Raw genomic sequence first — 22,165 nt, 5'->3', positions numbered from 1 at the left:
TGCTGTGCTGCCAACCAATGACAGGACTGAGCATGTAACTTCCAGTTAAGGGTCATGTAGTTGAAACAACAGTCATCAACATAATAGTTCCAACAATTTAACTTAAATTGAACAGAGAATTTTTTAAAGAAATACTATAACACAATTGTTGTATATTTAATATAATACTCTGTGTAGAAGTCTGAATCCATAATTGTAAATTTTGTCTCTCTCTTTAGAAACTACTCTAATGCTAAGTATTTCTAACTCACATCCCTTGGCAATATTTATCTGGTCATGTTGTCAGATTTTTATTCTGTTTGGTGTTATAATAGTTGGAAACATTTATGACTCCTGCCTATCAAGCCGGTTCTAAACAGTACTAAATTCTTTCTTTTACTTTTGAAGCCCAAAGTACACCAAGCATTTGAAACTTGTTGGCTATCCAGTTTAACAGAGGTGATTAAATGTGCTTAAATGACCTTCTAAAATTAAACCGTGCAAAATGGAACATCTCAAAGGCCAAGCTAAGCTGCAAAGATTGTATTGTCATTTTTTACACTGCCACTTTCATAATTTCCCCTAACTTCCTTTTTTGTTTTCTTTGTCAGAAGTTGATGTTCAAACCTTCACATAGTTAGAAGCCACCTAAGTTCCTGTCAAAACTTCATACTCTGGATCGCTCCTAATCGTTCTATATTAGTGTTTTCTGCCTTATTTCACACTTGCCTGACAAATAGACTAATGAAAGAACTTCTTTCCTTGGACTCTGACAAACAAGTAAGTAACAGATTTATTACCTTTCTCTTTTTTGTAGCTAATAAATACAAATGTTATAAATTTATCTACAGGTGGTCAGACTTCTACAACTTTGTTTTCTTAGCTACTTGTCCATAACACGTGAACACAGAAATCTGACTTTCAGGAAAAATAACATTTGGCTCTATTTAACTAGAAATTATTTCCTTTTTACTTTTTAAAAATTTTTTAATGTTTTATTATTTATTTTTGAGAGAGAGAGAGAGTGCATGGGAGGGGCAGAGAGAGAAGGGGACACAGAATCCAAAGCAGGCTCCAGGCTCTGAGGGGTCAGCACAGAGCCTGGCGTGGGGCTAAAACTCACAAGCTGTGAGACTGACCTGAGCCGAAGTTGGACACTTAACCAACTAAGCCACCCAGGCGCCCCCAGATATCATTTCCTTTTTTTTTTTTTTTAATTTTTTTTTTTTCAACGTTTTTTTATTTTTATTTTTGGGACAGAGAGAGACAGAGCATGAACGGGGGAGGGGCAGAGAGAGAGGGAGACACAGAATCGGAAACAGGCTCCAGGCTCCGAGCCATCAGCCCAGAGCCTGACGCGGGGCTCCAACTCACGGACCGCGAGATCGTGACCTGGCTGAAGTCGGACGCTTAACCGACTGCGCCACCCAGGCGCCCCAGATATCATTTCCTTTAAAAAAAAGAAAGAAATGTTATAAATAATATGTACATTATAAAAAAATACAAATCAATTTAAAAGTACACAAAGTTCAATGGGCTTCTCATGTTAAAGTGTCATCACTAATCGAGCCATTTTATTAGCATTGCCTGAACAGTAGATCACTTGTGTAATAGCTTGAAGATTTTCTGAAGAAATGATGGGTCAAAAACATCACAAATTATCTGGTAATCCAATAAGATACATGCCTACTTTTTATTTAAGTGGTTTTTCTTTTCTTTTCTTTTCTTTTCTTTTCTTTTCTTTTCTTTTCTTTTCTTTTCTTTTCTGTGTGTGTGTGTGTGTGTGTGTGTGTGTGTGTGTGTGAGTGACAGCAAAGGGGAACTTTATCATTACTGTTAAAAAACAAAATTCAGCTGTGTAAGTTTTAAAGATCTTAATTGGTTTTATTCAATGACTCATGTGTAAAGAGGCATCCAATCTAGCAAATAAAAAGGATCTCTATGGGCTGTACAAAATGAACTTTTATAGGCAGGAGGGAGCAGAAACAAGGAAGTTATCCTAGGCAACAAAGCAGGTTGGTTATTGCAAGATTACTTTACTTTAGGGAATGGCAAGGGTTTATCTGGCAGATTACTAACTGGCACTGATCAGGTGATTCCTGATCCACTGGTTTAAGATTCCATTTCTAGGAGAGCTGTGACTAATTCACTGGGACTTAGTAGCACAAGTGACCCGTCTGGGGCCTGTTGTCCTGTTTTTAATACTACTGTCAAAGAGTTTTGTATGAGCCTGTTTGCTGGTCAACAGAATGGCAATAATAAAGCTTAAAGGTTCAGGAAAACTTGGCTACATTAATTTAGACAAACTCTACACATGTAATAAAAGAATGGTAGATCGTGATATTTTTAAGACAAAGTCTCCATTTAGAATATCTACCGATTGCTAAATCATGAGTTTGATTTTTTATTCTGACTTTAATTTTTAAGTTTTTAGTGACATGTAAGAAACATACAGAAAAGTGCGCAGATCATAGTTATATCCATGTAAGTGGAGAGCCACCACTCAGATTATGAAACAGAACAATGGCAACTCCCTAAAAGCTCCTCTCATGCCCCCCTTTTTATCAATATCTTCTTCTCCCTCCCAAGTTCTCCTGGCTTTTACCACCATAGATTTATTTTGTCAGTGTTTGAAATTATTAAGGTGGAATCATATAATACGTGTTATTTTGGTTCTGCATTCTTTCTTTTTTTTATTTTTAATATATGAAATTTATTGTCAAATTGGTTTCCATACAACACCCAGTGCTCATCCCAAAAGATGCCCTCTTCAATGCTCATCACCTGCCCTTCCCTCCCTCCCACCCCCCATCAACCCTCAGTTTGTTCTCAGTTTTTAAGAGTCTCTTACGCTTTGGCTCTCTCCCACTCTAATGCATTCTTTCATTCAACATTATTATTGTTGTGTGTGCATGATTCATCCATATCATTGCATGTAGTTGCATTTCATTTATTTTATTTGCTGTATAGGCACTTCAGTGTACTTACATACAACGATCATCCACTCTACTGTTGAGGACATTTGTATTATTTCTAACTTAGGGCTATTACAAATAGGGCTGCTATAAACATTCTTATGTATATATTTTGATGAGTATATGTATTCTTCTCAATGTGTCATGCACCTAGCAGTGGCACTGCTGGATCATAGGGCATGTATATATTTAGCTTTACAGATACTAGCAAACAAGTTTCCAAAACACTTCATAGCAATTTGCACTTCTATCAACAGTGCCTAAGTGTTCCACTTGTTCCATATCCTCAATAACACTTGGCATTTTCTATCTTTTTTATTCTAGCTCAATCGATTGTACAGTTCTTATCTAAAGCCTCAGTGGAAACAGAAAAGTGAAAAAAAAGTAATAAATATTACTACCACTCAAATATTTGGTCCTACAAAAAGTAAAATGGATGTAGAAATTGGCATCCAATGACTTTTCAACAATGACAATAAACTTGCAAAGTATCTTGCCTACGATCCTAAGAAATACATTCATAATCAAAAAGAGATTATCAAATAAATTGTCTTTTAGAGCAATTATACAGATATGTTACACCATGTAACATTATACCTTGTAGGAGTTTATAGAAGGTACAAAAATGAAACCAAAAAAACTAAAACACTACATTCAGTCAACTTTGTTATTACCAGGAACTGTGCTGGATGCTAGAGATACAAAAACAAGTGAATGATGATCCCTACTCTTAAGCCGCTTAAGACTAGCCACAGGTATGAGCAAGTAATTTAACAATAACAATGGAGAGTAACATGTGCTGTGATAGAGACAAGCACGTGTGATATCGAAGCACAGAGATATTACTGTGAGTGGGAGAGGAGCCATTCCAAGAAAAATCCCCAGTGGGGATGAAATTCAAACTGATCTATGAAGAAAACAGGAATTAGCTATAACATGAATTTGGAAGAAGTCTTCTAGACATAGGAGTACAATGTTCAATACCACCAGTCTGATACTTGAGTTCCCTTTACTACATTCTCCCAGAGGCTAGAAATGCCAAGATGGTCAAGTCCAAAATCTTTTCTTACAAAGAACCAATGATCCCCTGAAGCTTTTGACCCATCTATTCTGCTTCTTTTTTTCTTAAAGTTTTCAATTATTTTTGAGAGAGAGAGAGAAAGAGAGACAAAGTGAGCAGAGAGAGGAGCAGAGAAAGAGAGAGAGAGGGAGGGAGACACAGAATCTGAAGCAGGCTCCATGCTCTGAGGTGTCAGCACAGTGATGAGATCATGGGGTCATGATATCATGACCTGAGCTCAAGTCGGATGTTCAACTGACTGACCACCTAGGTGCCCCCCAGGTATTCTGCTTCTGTACATTGAGGCAATAAGAGACAATTCTGAATACTTTTTTCCATAATTGCACACCCCCTCTCCATAAGATAAAGAAAATAATAAAGAAAGAAAGTAATTGGTAAATTTCCAAATGTACCAGAAGAAATAAATACATATTAAAGATAAAAGAATATTGCCCTAAGTAAAGATAATAAAAACCACACAACAAGGATGTTCTAGACAATATATTCAGAGATAATGGCATCATTTTGCTCTGTTTTCTCTTTTCAGGACATTTCTGGCACTTAAGAGAGGAAGAAGTAACTGGGGGCTGGGGGATTGGAGGATGTCACAATCCAACAAAAGGATAATATCCTCTTCAGGAAAAGGAAAACTGTTCCAAGTCATTAGACAAAGTAGGCATTCCATAAAAGGGTAAGAATTTGATTGAAAAAGATTATTTCATTCACGTGTTCCTGCAATTATCAATATAATTTTTAAAATAAAGATGTCAAATTACCTTCTCAATAGTTTCCAAAATGTAAACTAAAGCTATAGTCTAGTCAAAAGAGCTGTATTGAATTTTTCCAGGTATATTAACTTTCTGTAGATGTGGCAAGGTCAAAGTTTTTGTTCTGACAAGAAGAAAAGACACAAGGGATTTTCATGTTCCATTCTATTTACTGACATTGAAATTATTTGATGGGGAGATGTTGATTGGAAGACACACAGACATAGCACAATTCATGTTTAGGGAGATGGATTTCTTGCAATTCTAAAAGTCAATGGCATTTCACAAATGCTCTCAGCACTCTATTGACTTTCTGGATAGATATTTCTACTAATGAAATGAGTCAGAGTCTCATGAAGCATTGATGACACAGATAAATACCAACTTATTTCAAACATCGCCCAATGTCAGAATACTTTTAGAACTGGTTTCTGTTGTACCATTTGGAACTATCTTGTTTTGAGTATTTGTAACTTTTTCTAAACAATGTACACTTATATAATATAATTTGATCCACTAGGAAATCACTATCTTTAGATAAGTAAATGGAAAATAATAACTGAATCATAGGAATTCAGAATGATAATTGATTGAAAGGCAAAAAGATGTGCCCCTTATCTCACACATAATTGTAGAAAAAACAGATCTGCATACTATTGTAAAAATGTCACATTTTCTATAACTTACGTGAGAAAATGCAAATTTTAATTAAGCAAAACATGTAGGTTGCCCCCTTGAGTTATGGATACATTTTTCTCAAGAGAGAGAACATTTAACAGAATGAATCATAGTCTTCACAATCCATAAAGAACAAAAAATACTCAATCTCTCTTCCTTTTATCATGATTTTAGAATGTTTTTAGGATTAATATATCTAGTTAATGCTTATTCTGTCCAAGCATTCATTATCACCTATGCAGTTGTAAACAAATATCAATCAAAATCTTAATAAACCTTAAAAAATATTTGTTTTTATTTCAAAGTCTGGTTTGTGGAAGGTCATCTTTTTTAAAATTTATTTAAATTCAAGTTAGTTAACATACAGGGTAGTATTAGCTTCAGGAGTAGAACTCAGGGATTCATCATTTACATATGACACCCAGTGCTCATCCCATCACCCATTTAGCCTGTCCCCCCACCCACCTCCCCACCAGCAACCCTCAGTTTGTTCTCTGTATTTAAGAGTCTCTTACAGTATGCCTCCCTTTCTGTTTTTATCTTATTTTTCCTTATCTTTGTGGAAGGTCATTTTATAGCCAAAATATCCATGCATCAAAAAAAAAATAGCAAAAAATTAGTTGTCAGTCATAAACTGGAATTTCATTATGTTGTTTACTGATGAAAATTCCACCTACATGTGCTGGAAAAACAAATGTTTTTTAATATTTCTTATATGTCTTACAATGTTTCTTTCTATATGTATTTCTTGCTCACCTCTTTTAAACTCTGTTCATTTCCATAAAGGATCTGGGGCAATTTGGAATAAAAGCATATGAATAAACTCAAGACAATTAGCTCATGATAAAAGATTATATATTTTTTAATCTTTATTTATTTTTGAGAGAGTGAGGGAGAGACAGAGTGAGAGCAGGGGAGGAACAGAGAGAGAGGGAGACACAGAATCCAAAGCAGGCTCCAGGCTCTGAGCTGTCAGCACAGAGCCCGATGCAGGGCTCGAACCCACGAACCGTGAGATCATGACCTGAGCCGAAGTCGGACACTTAACCGACTGAACCACCCAGGTGCCCCTCATGATGAAAGATTTTAAAAGAGCTACAGCAGGAGAACTAAGAATAAAACTTACATGAAGTCTTGACTGAGGAGAAATATAACCAGTCATTTCAAACCTTAATTCTCTGTTCCTGGTAATCCAGGTCAGAGGACAACACAAAGAGCTGCATACTCTCATCATCCAGCATATAATGAACTCACTAGGAAAGTTCCCAGTTCTTGGAGGAATTTGTCGTAAGGATTTTTTACAAGTGATTCTAAATAAGGTAACAAATAAAGACCTCAACAGCAGTTGTTGTTTTTTATGCCACAGAAAAATTCCCTATTATATCATAGACCACCTATGAAAACAGCATATGATATTTAAACAGAGTATAAATATAATATACAACAATATAAATATAATATACATATATATAAATAAAAACAATATAAATATAATATACAATAATATAAAAACTTCTAAGGAGGACTAGAGAAATATAGCTAAGCTATGTTACTTCTTAGTCTTCAAGCTTATATTAAGATAGAGAATTAGATGAGAACTTTTTAAATTACAAGTGTTTTTCAATTATTTCTTCTGGAAATAATTTCATGCTACACACATTTGCAATATTCTAATAATAATAATGTTGTGTCCCACTATAGCAAAGTAAAATGATTCATTCTGGAGGTATGTTATATTAATTCCATGTCATAATATAACCTCTGAAGAAACATAATATGTCCCAGACTAAGGAACACAGAACCAGAGAGATATAAGAAATATAACCAGAGAGACACACATACCCTAGACTAAGACTGGAATTCCTCTGCTTCTCTTCAAGAGTCTTTCTCAGCTAGAGTTTTGACAAGAGTGCCACATAAAGGCACTTGCTAGAAAGGCAGGATGGTTTAGCGTTTAAGAGTGCAGCCTCTAGACTATGACTATGGCCAGACTACCTGGGCCCATGGCCCAACCATATCACTTCCTGACTGGAAAGAGTAGACTACTCTTTTAACCTCTCCAGCAGTCTATTCCTCTTTAAAATAAGGTTGATGACAACAGTATTTACCTTGCAGGATGAAGTAACCATGGAAAGAACAACCATGTAAGTTGTTTAATATAATACCAGATATCTGGTAAGTATTCTCTCAATGTTAAGAGACACCCGATATTCTTTATTGATAAAAATTAATGTATTCTAGATATTAGGCATGTACATGAGACAGTGTTTTATATCAAAAGTAAAATTCCTGCTTTCTGTTTTTGCCTGAAAAGCAAGCCATCCCAATGCATTACTCTTTATTGGCAGACCATTTCACAAAATACATTGAACCCAGGAAAATAAGAGGAGTTTATATCTGGAATCCAATTTTTAATCACAGACTTCTCAGCTGGGCCATGAGTTTTATAGGATTAGATTTATTTGTGATCATTAGCTGAAGCATTCAGTTCATAGTAAAAACTAATTTACAAAGATTTGCATCCTCTGAAATCTTATTAAACCCAGACGTTTAGCTTTGGGATACTTTAGCAGTGTTTTCTACGTGTTCTGTAAAGCTCTCTAAACTTAGTATATAAAACAGAACCCCAGTAGCCTCTTTGCTTTAAAATGAAAATATACACATACATACAATAAGCAGACTGACAAATAATTAACGTTTCTTTTGATATTAAGCTTGAGATCTCATTTCCCAGGTCATGATACAAAAGTTAGAATGGATTCCCAGTCATAAACTGAAGAGTTCAGAGCCCAGTACAAACTTCGTTAGAAATTCTCCTCAATAGGAAAAATTCTATGATTATACTTGTCATGTCGTAATAAATATTTAAATATATTGATGTTCTTTTGCTTTGCTTCTTCTGTTTTGTGTGACTTAACCACAGACCTCTGAGACATGGTTACTCTTTGTCTTACACTTGAGTCTAGAGAGACAAGTTGGAGAAAATTTTCTGACTTGAATGTCACTGAACAAACTTTCTTCAATAATTAATTAATTCACTCCTTTAAGCTACTCATTTTAACAAATATTTATTGAATAGTTACAATGTAATTTTTCTTTCGCTGAAAGGAGAAAAGTGATGAGAGAAAATCTCGGTTCTCAGAGGGGGAAAAAAAACTGTAAAAGCTACCATTTATTGAATACTTATAAGCCAAAGTACTTAAGAGATGGGTGCAGGTATTTTTACTATTTCACCAATTAAAATTAAAGGTCATCACCATCAAGTGACTTCCAGCAAGTCATAGGAGATGGGCACAGTCAGGCGGCACCTCAGGGCTGTCCCACCTGCCCACCTGTGCTCTGCGCAGTTCTTCATCTCTTGCTGTCAAAGAATTTGTAAAAGGAGAGAAGCCAGAGCATAAATACACACTGAAATGGAATATGACGAGAAGCTTCTAACACCTAAAATTAATATTCAGTAACCAAAAGCGTGTTTTAGGGAAAGAAAAAAATAAGGCTAAGTATATATTCTAATCCCAAGAAAGATCATTCCCATTCAGTCTGATACTACCTAAAGTTTTAAATCACACTTTCAAGTTCTTTCCACCATCTCTAGGCATTTTTGTTGTTGTCCCATTCTTACCAAAGAGCCTAAGATTGGTTCTTTGTCCGGATAAAATTTACCAAGAAATTTTTGTTCTAAGCAACAATAATAATGGTAGGGATTTCGTGGTTAAGGAGGAAAATGAGCCAGAACAAAAGCATGATTGTTTCTTCATGTGCCTTCATTCTATCATCAGGAAAAAAGGTAGCTTTGGGTCCAAATATCAAGATATTAAATTTCTAAACTTGATTAATTTCAATTTTTACTATCAACATACATCCTGATGTATGATTGCAGCAGACCTTTATATACATCTGCATTTTTCATCTCAATTTAAAAGCAAGTGATTTGGCATATCTGCCTGATCGAGACTTTATATTTTAAATAAAACTATCTCATATCGCTCTCTTGTCTGCTTCTGAAATCTAATCTGCTGAAAGAGTAACAAAGTGAGTGGCTTGAGGAAGCACCCCCTTCCCTCAATCCCTGAAGCCTCAGGGCTCAAACCCAGAGAAAGCAATAATGCCCCTGGACACCAATGAGAAAGCCAAAGTGTGTGGTCTTCCTCATTCTGTGGTGGATCACTAAATGGTGTGAACTTTTAAAATCTGTAGGTTTTAGTAATGACAGTGTTCATCTTTCAACAATGTGAAAGTAACTCTAAGTATGAGGCCTGAAATAACGCATTATTAAAAGAAAAATGAAACCACTTAGAGGAAAGTGCACAGTTAAACAAAACATTCTCTAAAACCATGCACAATTTTAAATGTAAATGCTGGCACTTATAGATATTTACCTATTCCATATGTATCTACATCTGAAATATATTTTCCAAACAGTGTACCCTGAATTGGCATTAAAGCTCTTGTTCACTGATTATTAAGCAATCCTGCATCTGAGAAACACACTTTCTTTACGCATTTATGTTTATTTTTCAAGTGCAACATTGCCATCTACAGGATATGATATGACAAAATTCTACCACTCCTTTAAAGTCCTGTTTACAATCGAAACTAGAAATCACTTAGGTTGAAAATATGTGTCCAAACTCAGTCCTATTTGATTATCCTGTCAGGCACTGCTATTTAGCAAATTATCTCATAATCTCACAGCTCACCACCCTCCCCGCAAAAAATGCATTATATCGACTTTGCCACAGTTTCTTTATATTTGAGAACTGTATTAGGGATTTACTCAAAGTCTGTACCATGATAATGTTAAGGAGCTGGAAGAAAAGCTAATATCGGTAGGAGGTTTTTAGTTGGTTACATTAAGGATCAAGCTTTGCACCTAATACCAAATTTTCTTGAAGTTAGCTGGATGTGTGTTGCATAAAACTTCCTCACAAAATTCAAATAACAAATACGCAAATTCTCTTTCTTTCACAGATTTCAAATACCAAAAGAGCAAAATGTCTTTCTCCTAGTACAAGGAGGCAAACGCCACCGAGTTTAATGAGTCTAATAATCTAATCAGACTTCAAAACATTCAGGAGACATGACAAAGGGGAAATTCTCTGCCTATTTTGCAAATGAAGAAACAGAGGCACATAATGTGCTGACCTTGAAAAGTTTGGTTCATTGTCAGACTGTCTTATTTTGGGGGGAAAATGAGACAGAGAAAAGGAGAAACAACATAACTCATTTTCTCCATTTTGACACACAGACTAAAATATGAGCTAGGAAAAAATATAGAATATACAAATGGTATTAAGAAGCTATTTTTGACTGCTCAGTGTGACCTCAGTTCAGTTGAAATTGGAATTACAATATTTATTAGAAAAAGCTTGAATGTTTCAGGAAAAGCTATTACAATTTCCTAGTACATTTCTAATCTCCTTTCTTGGAGATATTTAATATTAGGATGTATAATTAGCTCACTCTAATTCCCTAATTGTGGCTTGTCTAGAGACTAGGGGATGGACATGATAGCATCCATATTATCCTATCTTCTTGCAATTTTTAAAATCAACTCCCAGAATAAGGAATGAGAATAATACAAAAAATCATATAGTACATAAAATTAAGCTTACTTTGTTACCTCAATTCTAACTAGAAAGTAGCCAAGAAAGAAACAGTGATATTTTGGTGCCAAAGAAAAAGCCTCAATAAATGAGACAACATTTTTTTAAAAAAATTCAGTATTGGGGTTTCAATTCAAATGTTTACCTTAGAGTTTTTCATCACATATCCAGCATATCCTCTGGGTATATGAACCAAGTTTAAATCAAAAGATTAAAGAAAAAAATCCTAGCCACAAAAAAACCCTCATTTTCTCTCTAGTCCGTCTACATACAGATACCAAATAAGGAACAAAATGTTTACATGGACTAAACACATAGCTTTTGATCCAAAGCCAATTATAAGAAATAAGGGTACAATCTTTGGAAAGCAATTTATATGATATCATCCACTGCTAGTAATATACAGAAGGTACCTCCCTTATAGAAACTGATTTCTTCAGGTCCTCAATGACCCCAACATTGCCAAATCCACTGGAAAGTACTCAGACCTCTCGCTACTTGACTCCAGAGCTCCTGACATGTTTTTTCCGTCCTTCGTGAAATACTGTCTCCATTTGGCTTCCAGAACAGAGCAGACTCAATTCTTCCATCCAAGACCATGGCCGCTTCTCTCCACCCCTTTTGCCATATCCATTTCCTCCGTCTGATCTCTGAATGCTGGTATGCCCTCGGAGATCAGTCCTTAAACCTCTTCTCTTTCCTAACTACACTACATATCTAGATTATTTCATCCATCCCATTTTAAACATCATCTTTATGCTGATGGTTCCCAAATGTAAATGACCAGCCCCGAATTTTGTTTCAACTCTGGACTCCTCTGTCCAACTGACTCCTCAACACCTCCACTTTAATATCTAAGGGAGCATCTCATGCTTGATATGTTTAGAGCAGAATTTTTTTTTATTCTTCTGCACATCTGTGCTTGCTTCTTTTTTAAAAGTTTCCCATCCCAGTAAACAGTACCTCTTAGGCATGTAATACATATTTATTAAATGAAGCTTTAATTAATTAATTAACATAAGAGAGTACTAGTGAGATACTGACACTGTGGTGAGAGAAATCTCCTCACAGAAAATGTAATCAGAATTTTCTTATAGAGCAGTAGGGCTTGTATGAAGAATGCAAAATCCACACGTTGACTTACTTCATAGTATCTACACAGCACTTAACACTTGACAGATGCTTAGTTAATTTAACATGTTTTTAGGAAAGTCTTCGTTCCACAAAGACCCCTGTCCTCTATATTCCACTCTCCTGAATGCTATTCTAGTAACAAAACCTCTCCTGATAGTGCTAACAATGCCCAATGTTGTAAGAGATTGATTTCTTCCCCAATGTTGACTAAGAAATGAAGTCAGCAACAAATCACTGGGAATTTGATTTAGAACCTCTGGGAGGCTCAGCTAAGTGAGCTGTCCATGACTACTCATGAGGAGTATGTATGAGTGATCAAATCTGATCTTCAAAAGGTTAAAACTCATTTTGTCCATCTCTATTTTTTGCCCTATACCAATTCTAAAACACGACTTAGAGGATGGAAGTCCACAAAATTGCTCTGTGGGGAGAAAGGGGTTCATTGAGGTAAAATACCTGAAAAAAGCTATGAACTTTATGTCACTCTTAGAGAAATGTAGAGCACAGAGGTATGGTTTCTGAGACTTCCGTAAGTAAGGAAGCTCATTTAAGATTTTTTAGCCTAAAGTTTATTTGACCACAGTCATGTCTTTGTATAGCACTATGAACATTCCTCAAAACTGCTACTCCTTGGAACATATTATGGGAAACCCTGAGCAACAAAGCACCAATTAGGGATTCTTGGGATTATGCGGTACATTGGTGGAAATTTCAGATTCTCTCCTGATTAAATTGGTAAATGATTTTTTTTAAACCTACTAAGCAAAATCTCTGTCCCATATCCAGATATTTGAAAATATGCAGAAATAGCCTCTGAGCCTCCTTCATTTCTACAAATATTTAGGAAATTTGTACTTGCTTATATTTTGAGAGTACACTTAATAAATGTTTCTTATGGTATAAGCATTCAAAGAATTTCATTTGTGAAACAAATATGCAACTGACAAATAGAGATTCAGTGAAGTGTTCCCAGTATACCTTAAAATCATCAAAATGCAATTCTAGTGTTAAAAGAAAGACTACTTTAAAAGTTATTAGCTCTAAGATATATTTAGAGAAAAATAAATTAGAGAAATCAATATTTGTAGAAAAATAGAGATGTATTGGCTGATAATTCTAGTGAAATAATCAGATCGAAAGTCTGACCTTTCAGTTAAGAAAAACAATGTGCTGAGTTTAATTCAAAAAAGATGCAGTAGAAAATTGTGGAGATAAATGGTTATTACATAGGGCTAAGAAAAAGCTTTAGAAATATCACATCCAATTATCCTGAAGGAATGCTTTCATGAATGCCAAGAAACTAGGACAATTTCTAATTTTTAAGACAATGAGAATATAGGTATGTCTACATAATTTTATTTGCTGCCTTCTAAACATTCCTGTCTATTTCCAGCTCTGTTTACATAAAACAAAAATAAAGCAACTGAAATTCAGAAAAAGACAATTTTCACAACAGAACACACACATCATTAAGCCTAGTTCAGGATACAGTGAGCTATATTTTATATCAGGCATATACATGTGATGGCGGAGAAGAAATTTCACCCTGGTAGAGTAGCATGTATCATTGACATGTCTTTATTTATCCATTTTTTCAAGTTATTCAATATAACTTGTTTTGAGAGACAGATATCAGCATATTGCTAGGTTCTTGGGAGTGAACCTTGTCAGAGCCTGGCAAGAAAGATAGAGAACTCGTAAAAGTTAGCAAGTTATGCATACAATTAACTATCAAGGGGGAGACAATCAGACTACTACTCTAGAAGCAACTGATGCAACAGAGCTTTAACAGAGTTGATTTGTGATGTCCTGAAATGATTATCCCTCTTCTTTCCATATGTGTTCACTCCCAGCTGGCCAAGGCTAGACCCAGCCAAAAATGTAAACTTGGCCAAAAGTTCTCTTCATTGTATCATTATTCTTCCTTCACACCAGCTATACAAGTTGCTCCAGACCCTTAATTGAGGGACTTGAGGGCTTCCAATCTGAGGTACCTACACAGGGCATCAGCAAAGCAGGGGCTCAAAAAAGAGAAAGGTTAAGAATTTGATCTCTGATATGCTTTTTGAAGCATCAGAGTAGTCAGCATGGAAGGAGAAAGGCAAAAATTTTTAGAGATAGCTACTTATATGTCTATCTATCCATTTAGAAATATATACATATAGTTACATACATACACACATGCATATTCAGAGAGAGAGGTGGACAGATGATTGATGATAGATAGATAGATAGATAGATAGATAGATAATAAATAAATAGATGATAGATGTCTAAAGAAGGTGGGAGGATGAGGCACCTGGGTGGCTCAGTTGGTTAGGCATCTGACTGGCTCAGGTCATGATCTCGTAGTTCACGAGTCTGAGCCCTGCATGGAGCTCTGTGCTGACAGCTCAGAGCTGGGAGCCTGCTTCAGATTCTGTGTTTCCCTCTCTCTCTGCCCCTCCCCTGCTCATGCTCTGTCTCTCTCTGTCTCTCAAAAATAAATAAACATTTAAAAAACTTTAAGAAAGTGGGAGGAGATACCATCCTACTTTCAATGCCTGAGGATGCTAAACGTTTCAACTGGCCCCAGTCAGAATACTACTTAGCAACCCACTTCCCTGTGGTCCATCATTTACCTCCCTTACTATCCTCCTCCATCAAAATAAAATGATCTCAAGTCTCATACAAAGTTGCTGCAATTATTCAATTCTAAAACCCTCCTAGAGATTAATTTAGGAAATTATGAATACATATGGAATACATATATATATATGTATAAAATTTCTACTATAAACTGAAATGTTTAACAATAAGAAATAGTTCTCACAGCATAGTTTATAAATGTGTGAACTAAAAATGTATAAACCTTATAATTAACTTTTATGTTCATAGAGAACCACTTCAGTATAACTTGCTGTACACAAAAACTGAACACTATGAAATAGTATCATTTAAGATTCAATTTATTTTTTTTCAATATATGAAGTTTATTGTCAAATTGGTTTCCATACAACACCCAGTGCTCATCCCAAAAGGTGCCCTTCTCAATACCCATCACCCACCCTCCCCTCCCTCCCACCCCCCATCAACCCTCAGTTTGTTCTCAGTTTTTAAGAGTCTCTTATGCTTTGGCTCTCTTCCACTCTAACCTCTTTTTTTTTTTCCTTCCCCTCCCCCATGGGTTTCTGTTAAGTTTCTCAGGATCCACATAAGAGTGAAACCATATGGTATCTGTCTTTCTCTGTATGGCTTATTTCACTTAGCATCACACTCTCCAGTTCCATCCACGTTGCTACAAAGGGCCATATTTCGTTCTTTCTCATTGCCACATAGTATTCCATTGTGTATATAAACCACAATTTCTTTATCCATTCATCAGTTGATGGACATTTAGGTTCTTTCCATAATTTGGCTATTGTTGAGAGTGCTGCTATAAACATTGGGGTACAAGTGCCCCTATGCATTAAGATTCAATTTAGATACCACAACCTTTCTAGGTATCTCAAAGGGGCATAATATAGACATTTGATGCCTACAAATTGTGGTAAGGAGCAGAGACATCACAGAGTCACCTCTAGACTACTAGCTCCAAGGTGGGATCACCCTGGATACAAACCAGGGATAAGAAAAACATCGTTGCTTCTGTGGGTGCTGTTGCCTCTACACCCATAAAGATGGTAACCACCCACTGGCACATGGAGTTTGGCTACAGTAAACAAAACTATCTGACTTGCTGCCAGCCACCACAGTGGTAAGAAGATGGTCTCTGACTCCCTTCTGTCCCATAAATTTCATGTGAGTACATTTTATTGGTAGAATCTAAATCATATCCAGAACCCTAATCAGAAGAGAGTCTGGGAGATGCAGCATTTAGTTTACCGGCCCCTGCAGTACAAAGAAGACAGAAGACAATGGAAATGGATGCTGAGTACTGACAGACAACTCCCAAAACAGAAGTTTTTCAAAATTATTTTGTAGAATACCCATTGCTGACAGTAAAAAAAAATTTCAGAAGACAAAACTATGGAAACAATAAAAGATCAGTGGTTGCAGCAATGATGGGGGCAATAGGGGAGATGAATAGGCAGAGCACAGAGAATTTTTAGGGCATTGAAAATAACCTCTATGGTGTTGTAAGGATCATATATGTCATTACACTTTTGTCCAACCTCATAGAATGTACAACACCAAGAGAAAACCCTGAGGCAAATGTGGACTTTGAGTGATTATAAGATGTCAGTGTAGGTTCATCCTACCACTCTGGTGAGTGATGTTGATCATGGGGGGAGGCTATGCATGTGTGGGGGTAGGGAGTATATGGAAAATCTCTGTAACTTCCTCTCATTTCTGCTGTAAACTAAAACTGCTCTAAAAAAATAATAAATCTTTAAAGAGAGAGAAAGAAAGGAAAAAAAAACCCTGAAAACTACAAAATTAAAAAAATCAAATTCAAGTTATAGTGACCTACCAGAACCATATTTCAAAACAGAATGTAATAGTATATTTTAATCCTATTGTTAGAGGAAACCCAAAAATCCACTACTTTTGATAGTCTTCAGACTTACTTACCATATACTTATTTTGATTCAAATTAATGGCCAATCAGACAAGAGTTAACCTACTATTCTACCATTTTAAGAACTAAAACACTATAATTTGGCTCACTCATTTATTTGTTCATTCAACACTTACTGCTACAAGTAAGTTTTTTAAAATATATTTTTGTACAAGGTTTTTTCAAGTATGTTTGAAAATTGTGCTCCCATTAAATTGACTTTGAATTTACTGCAAGGACATAATCTCTTTTTACCACAAGAATATAATCCATCAGTTATGTGAAATAAGGTAACAGATATTTAAAATATACATTAATTTGTATATATTTTTAGTCAAGGGCTTTAGTAGAAACTCAGATTAGTCAATGTAAAGTAACTATAAATAAATTCCATAAATTATATACTAAATAATTGTTTTGAGAGAGAGAGAACATGTGAGCAATGGCGGGGCAGAGGGTAAGGGAGAGAGAATCCCAAGCAGGCTCCACACCCAGAACAGAGCTTGATCTCACAACTGTGATATCATGACCTGAGCCAAAATCAAGAGTCAGGAGCTTAACCAACTGAGACACCCAGACACCTCTAAATAGAAATTAATAAGGGAGAAAAATCTTGGAAATGAAAAATATTAGAATGGCACACCTGGGAGGCTCAGAAGTTTAAGCATCCAACTGTTTTTTTTTTTATGCGTATTTATTCATTTTGAAAGAAAGAGAGAGGGGCGCCTGGGTGGCTCAGACGGTTAAGCATCCGACTTCAGCTCAGGTCATGATCTCGCGGTCCGTGAGTTTGAGCCCCGCGTCGGGCTCTGTGCTGACCGCTCAGAGCCTGGAGCCTGTTTCGGATTCTGTGTCTCCCTCTCTCTCTGACCCTCCCCCATTCATGCTCTGTCTCTCTCTGTCTCAAAAATAAATAAACGTTAAAAAAAAAAAAAGAAAAAAGAAAGAAAGAAAGAAAGAAAGAAAGAAAGAAAGAAAGAAAGAAAGAAAAGAGAGAATCTGCACATGCACGCAAGTGGGGCAGAGAGAGGGAGAGAGACAGAATCCCAAGCAGGCTCCATGCTGTCAGCTCAGAGCCCAATATGGGGCTTGATCCCACAAACTGTGAGATCATGACCCGAACTTAAATCAAGAGGGGTATATTTAACTGACTGAGCCACTCAGGCGCCCCAAGCATCCAGCTCGTGATTTCCGCTCAAGTCATGATTTCATGGTTCATGGGAATGAGTCCTGCTTCAGGCTCTGCACTGTCACCTTAAGCCTGCTTAAGATTTTCTCTCTCCCTCTCTCTCTGCCCCTCCCCTGCCTCAAAATAAATAAATAAACATTTAAAAACATTAGAAAAAGTAAGGTATGGCTAGAAACCACTTAACAGTACTTAAAATTTTGAAAAACTGTGGTTATATTCATTTTATTCTATGACTTCTTGAAAACTATATGGAGAGGTATCCTGGGGGGTTTTATTCTTGCTTTGTTAAGTAGCTTTGGTTATAAAGGAAGGAGTAAGAGCAGAAGGAAAAATAAAGGGAGAGGGGAATTTACCCATAGATAGGGTGACCATACAAACTGACTTGCCTGGGACAGTCCATTTTATACCTCTAGTTTTGTGTATTAATGATGCTCCTTTTACTTTACTAAGTGTTCCAATTTGAGAGAGAAATTATATGGTCATTCTAATTGGTGAGAGGAGTAAAGAACTAGGATTATAAATAACATTAAATTAATGGCATATTTAATGGGACATGCAGGGAGTGAAAATTTTTAAAGAGGAGAGGAATCACTGAAATTGGATCAGTCGCCAGAAGAAAAGCATTATAAAACTACCAAATGGAATGATAAAGTGCAAGTCAATAGGCAACGGTCAACTTATAGTCCTCCACTAAATAATGTTGAATTTTATCTCCTTTCATCTTTAACTCTTTACCAGACCAAATGGGATATGAGTACTCATAGTTTATTATGAATCATTAATCTGAAGGACTATCAGTAAATCATGATGTTCAACCTCTATCAAATAGCTCTATACCCAGCTTTTCTGTGACAAAGCAGAACAGCGGAAGGCCATTAGTATTTACAAAATTCAACATCCTTGAAATCACTTTTCTTTTGGCCTCCATGATACCAGGCTTTCCTGCCTTACCTTCGGTGGAGACCTGTACTTCCCTCGCCCCTTTCATAGCTTTTGCTGTTCCACCTGATCTTTTTAAATGTTGACGATCTTTAATACATAAAAGATATCTGGGGAGATATTGAGTAAATGTAAATAAAAATTAGGTATTACATTGATGAATAACTGCCAATTTTTTTATACAGGCTTACCTCATTTTATTGCACTGCACTTTCTTGTGCTTTGTAGATACTGTGTTTTTTTTAACAAACTGAAAGTTTGTGGCAACGCCAAATGGAGCCTGTCTACTGGCACCATTTTTCAGTAGCATTTGCTTATTTCATGTCTCTGTGCCACATTTTGATAATTCTCATAATATTTCAAATAATTTTGATTAGTATTGTATTTGTTATGGTGATCTATAATCAGTGATTACTACTCACTAAAAGCTCAAAGATGGTTAGCATTTTGTTAACAATAAACTATTTTTAAATTAAGGTATGTACATTGTTTTTTTCTTGACATAATGCCACTGCACACTTACCAGACTATGGTATAGTATAGAAATATTTTCAGATGCACTGGAAAATCAAAAAATTTATTTGGCTTGCCTTATTGCAATTATTTGCTTTATTGTAGTGGTCAGGAACCAAATATGCAATATCTCCAAGTTATGCCTGTATATGTTAACGGTATTGTGATTACACAGAAAAATATTTTTAGTTTTGGGAGATTCTTACTGATATATTTAGGAGTAAATTGTCATAATATCTACAGCCTATTTTGAAATAGTTTGGAGACATGTGTAGATAGAAATATGTGTAGATGTAGATGCGGATATAGAGATAGGTAGACATGATGAACAAAATATGGCAAAATGTTAACAATTGTTGAATCCAGGTAGTGGGTGTATGGCTGTTCACTGTACCATGTATCCTTGCTCAAACTTTTGTATGTTTTAATTTTTTTATGATAAATAGAAAAAAAGAAAAAGAAAAAATTAAGTGACAATCTTTTGAAGTCCTAACTCCTGCCCCATATTCCTTCCACCCAAACCCTTCAAACTCTTCCAGCATTTTTTTCTTATACTCTTTCTAGGTGACCCCATTCATTATTTAACTTTAAACATCATTCAAAAGTTCATTCCCACAAATAATCTCTCACTCTGACCTCACCTCCAAACTCCTATATAAAAAACATAACCAATTAACTATTCCACGTAGATAATTCCTATGTATCTCAAATTTGACAGATCTAAAAGTGAAGTCTTAACTCCCACTCTCCAATTAACTATCCATCTCCAGTGTTCTTCAACTAAGCATTTAATACCTTTATACAACCAAGAGCTTAAGTCATAAATCTGGGTAGCATCTTTGATTCTCACATCTCCCTCTTCCTCCACCCAATCAATTAGTAAGTCCTATCCATCTAACCTCCAAACTTCAAGACCAAATTTCTCCCTGGCTTGTCACCACCACTCTGTTCCAGCCAACATAAAAATCCTTGCTTGGGCTAGAACAATAGCCTTTAATCAGTATCTACACTTCCATTCTTTCCCCTTTACAATCTATTCTCTACAGATCATCTGACCTACTTTTAAAACATAAATCTAATCTTCAAAACCTCTGATTAAAATAAAATGGCTTTGGGGCACCTGGTTGGCTCAGTCGGTTAAGCGTCCGACTTCGGCTCAGCATGATCTTGCAGTTCATGACTTCGAGCCCCGCATCGGGCTCTGTGCTGACAGCTCAGAGCCTAGAGACTGCTTCTGATTCTGTGTCTCCCTCTCTCTCTGCCCCTCCCCTCCTCATGCTCTGTCTCTCTCTCAAAAATAAATAGACATTTAAAAAAAGATTTGAAAAATAAATAAATAAATAAAATAAAATGGCTTTCCAGTGCATTTAGAACAAAACCCATGTTCCTTACCAGAATCTTAAGGTCCAAGTAGATCTAGCCCTAGCCACCTCTTCCACTTCATCTCATGCTTCTCTCCACCCTTACTTACTTTTCTCCTCATTCATACTAGCTTCCTTTCTGTGCTCATGAATTGTCGAGCTATTGTCTCCTAAGAAGTTATGTCCATACTCTTTCATCTGTTTGTTATGCACTTCATTTTTTTTTCCCTTTTTTTTTTTTATTTTTTAATATATGAAATTTACTGTCAAATTGGTTTCCATACAACACCCAGTGCTCATCCCAAAAGGTGCCCTCCTCAATACCCATCACCCACCCTGCCCTCCCTCCCACCCTGCCCTCCCTCCCACCCCCCATCAACCCTCAGTTTGTTCTCAGTTTTTAACAGTCTCTAATGCTTTGGCTCTCTCCCACTCTAACCTCTTTTTTTTTTTTTTTTTTTTTTTCCTTCCCCTCCCCCATGGGTTTCTGTTATGTTTCTCAGGATCCACATAAGAGTGAAACCATATGGTATCTGTCTTTCTCTGTATGGCTTATTTCACTTAGCATCACACTCTCCAGTTCCATCCATGTTGCTACAAAAGGCCATATTTCATTTTTTCTCATTGCCACGTAGTATTCCATTGTGTATATAAACCACAATTTCTTTATCCATTCATCAGTTGATGGACATTTAGGCTCTTTCCATAATTTGGCTATTGTTGAGAGTGCCGCTATAAACATTGGGGTACAGGTGCCCCTATGCATCAGTACTCCTGTATCCCTTGGATAAATTCCTAGCAGTGCTATTGCTGGGTCATAGGGTAGGTCTATTTTTAATTTTTTGAGGAACCTCCACACTGCTTTCCAGAGCGGCTGCACCAATTTGCATTCCCACCAACAGTGCAAGAGGGTTCCTGTTTCTCCACATCCTCTCCAGCATCTATAGTCTCCTGATTTGTTCATTTTGGCCACTCTGACTGGCGTGAGGTGGTATCTGAGTGTGGTTTTGATTTGTATTTCCCTGATAAGGAGCGACGTTGAACATCTTTTCATGTGCCTGTTGGCCATCCGGATGTCTTCTTTAGAGAAGTGTCTATTCATGTTTTCTGCCCATTTCTTCACTGGGTTATTTGTTTTTCTGGTGTGGAGTTTGATGAGCTCTTTATAGATTTTGGATACTAGCCCTTTGTCCGATGTGTCATTTTATGCACTTCATTTTTATTTATTTAACATATTCTCAAATAGCACTATTTCTGGGCTCTTTTTAAAAGAGTCTTAAGAATACTGATTCATTTAGGGGTGCCTGGGCGGCTCGATCAGTTAATCATCTGACTCTTGATTTCAGATCAGGTCATGATCTCATGGTTCTTAGGTTCAAGCTCCAAGTCAAGCTCTGTGCTGGCAGTGTGGAGCCTGCTTGGGA

This window comes from Panthera pardus, unplaced genomic scaffold (assembly GCF_024362965.1).
Source record: "Panthera pardus isolate Hobbes unplaced genomic scaffold, ASM2436296v1 HiC_scaffold_16, whole genome shotgun sequence".
Lineage (NCBI taxonomy): Eukaryota > Metazoa > Chordata > Mammalia > Carnivora > Felidae > Panthera > Panthera pardus.
Note: the sequence above shows the minus strand (reverse complement) of the source record.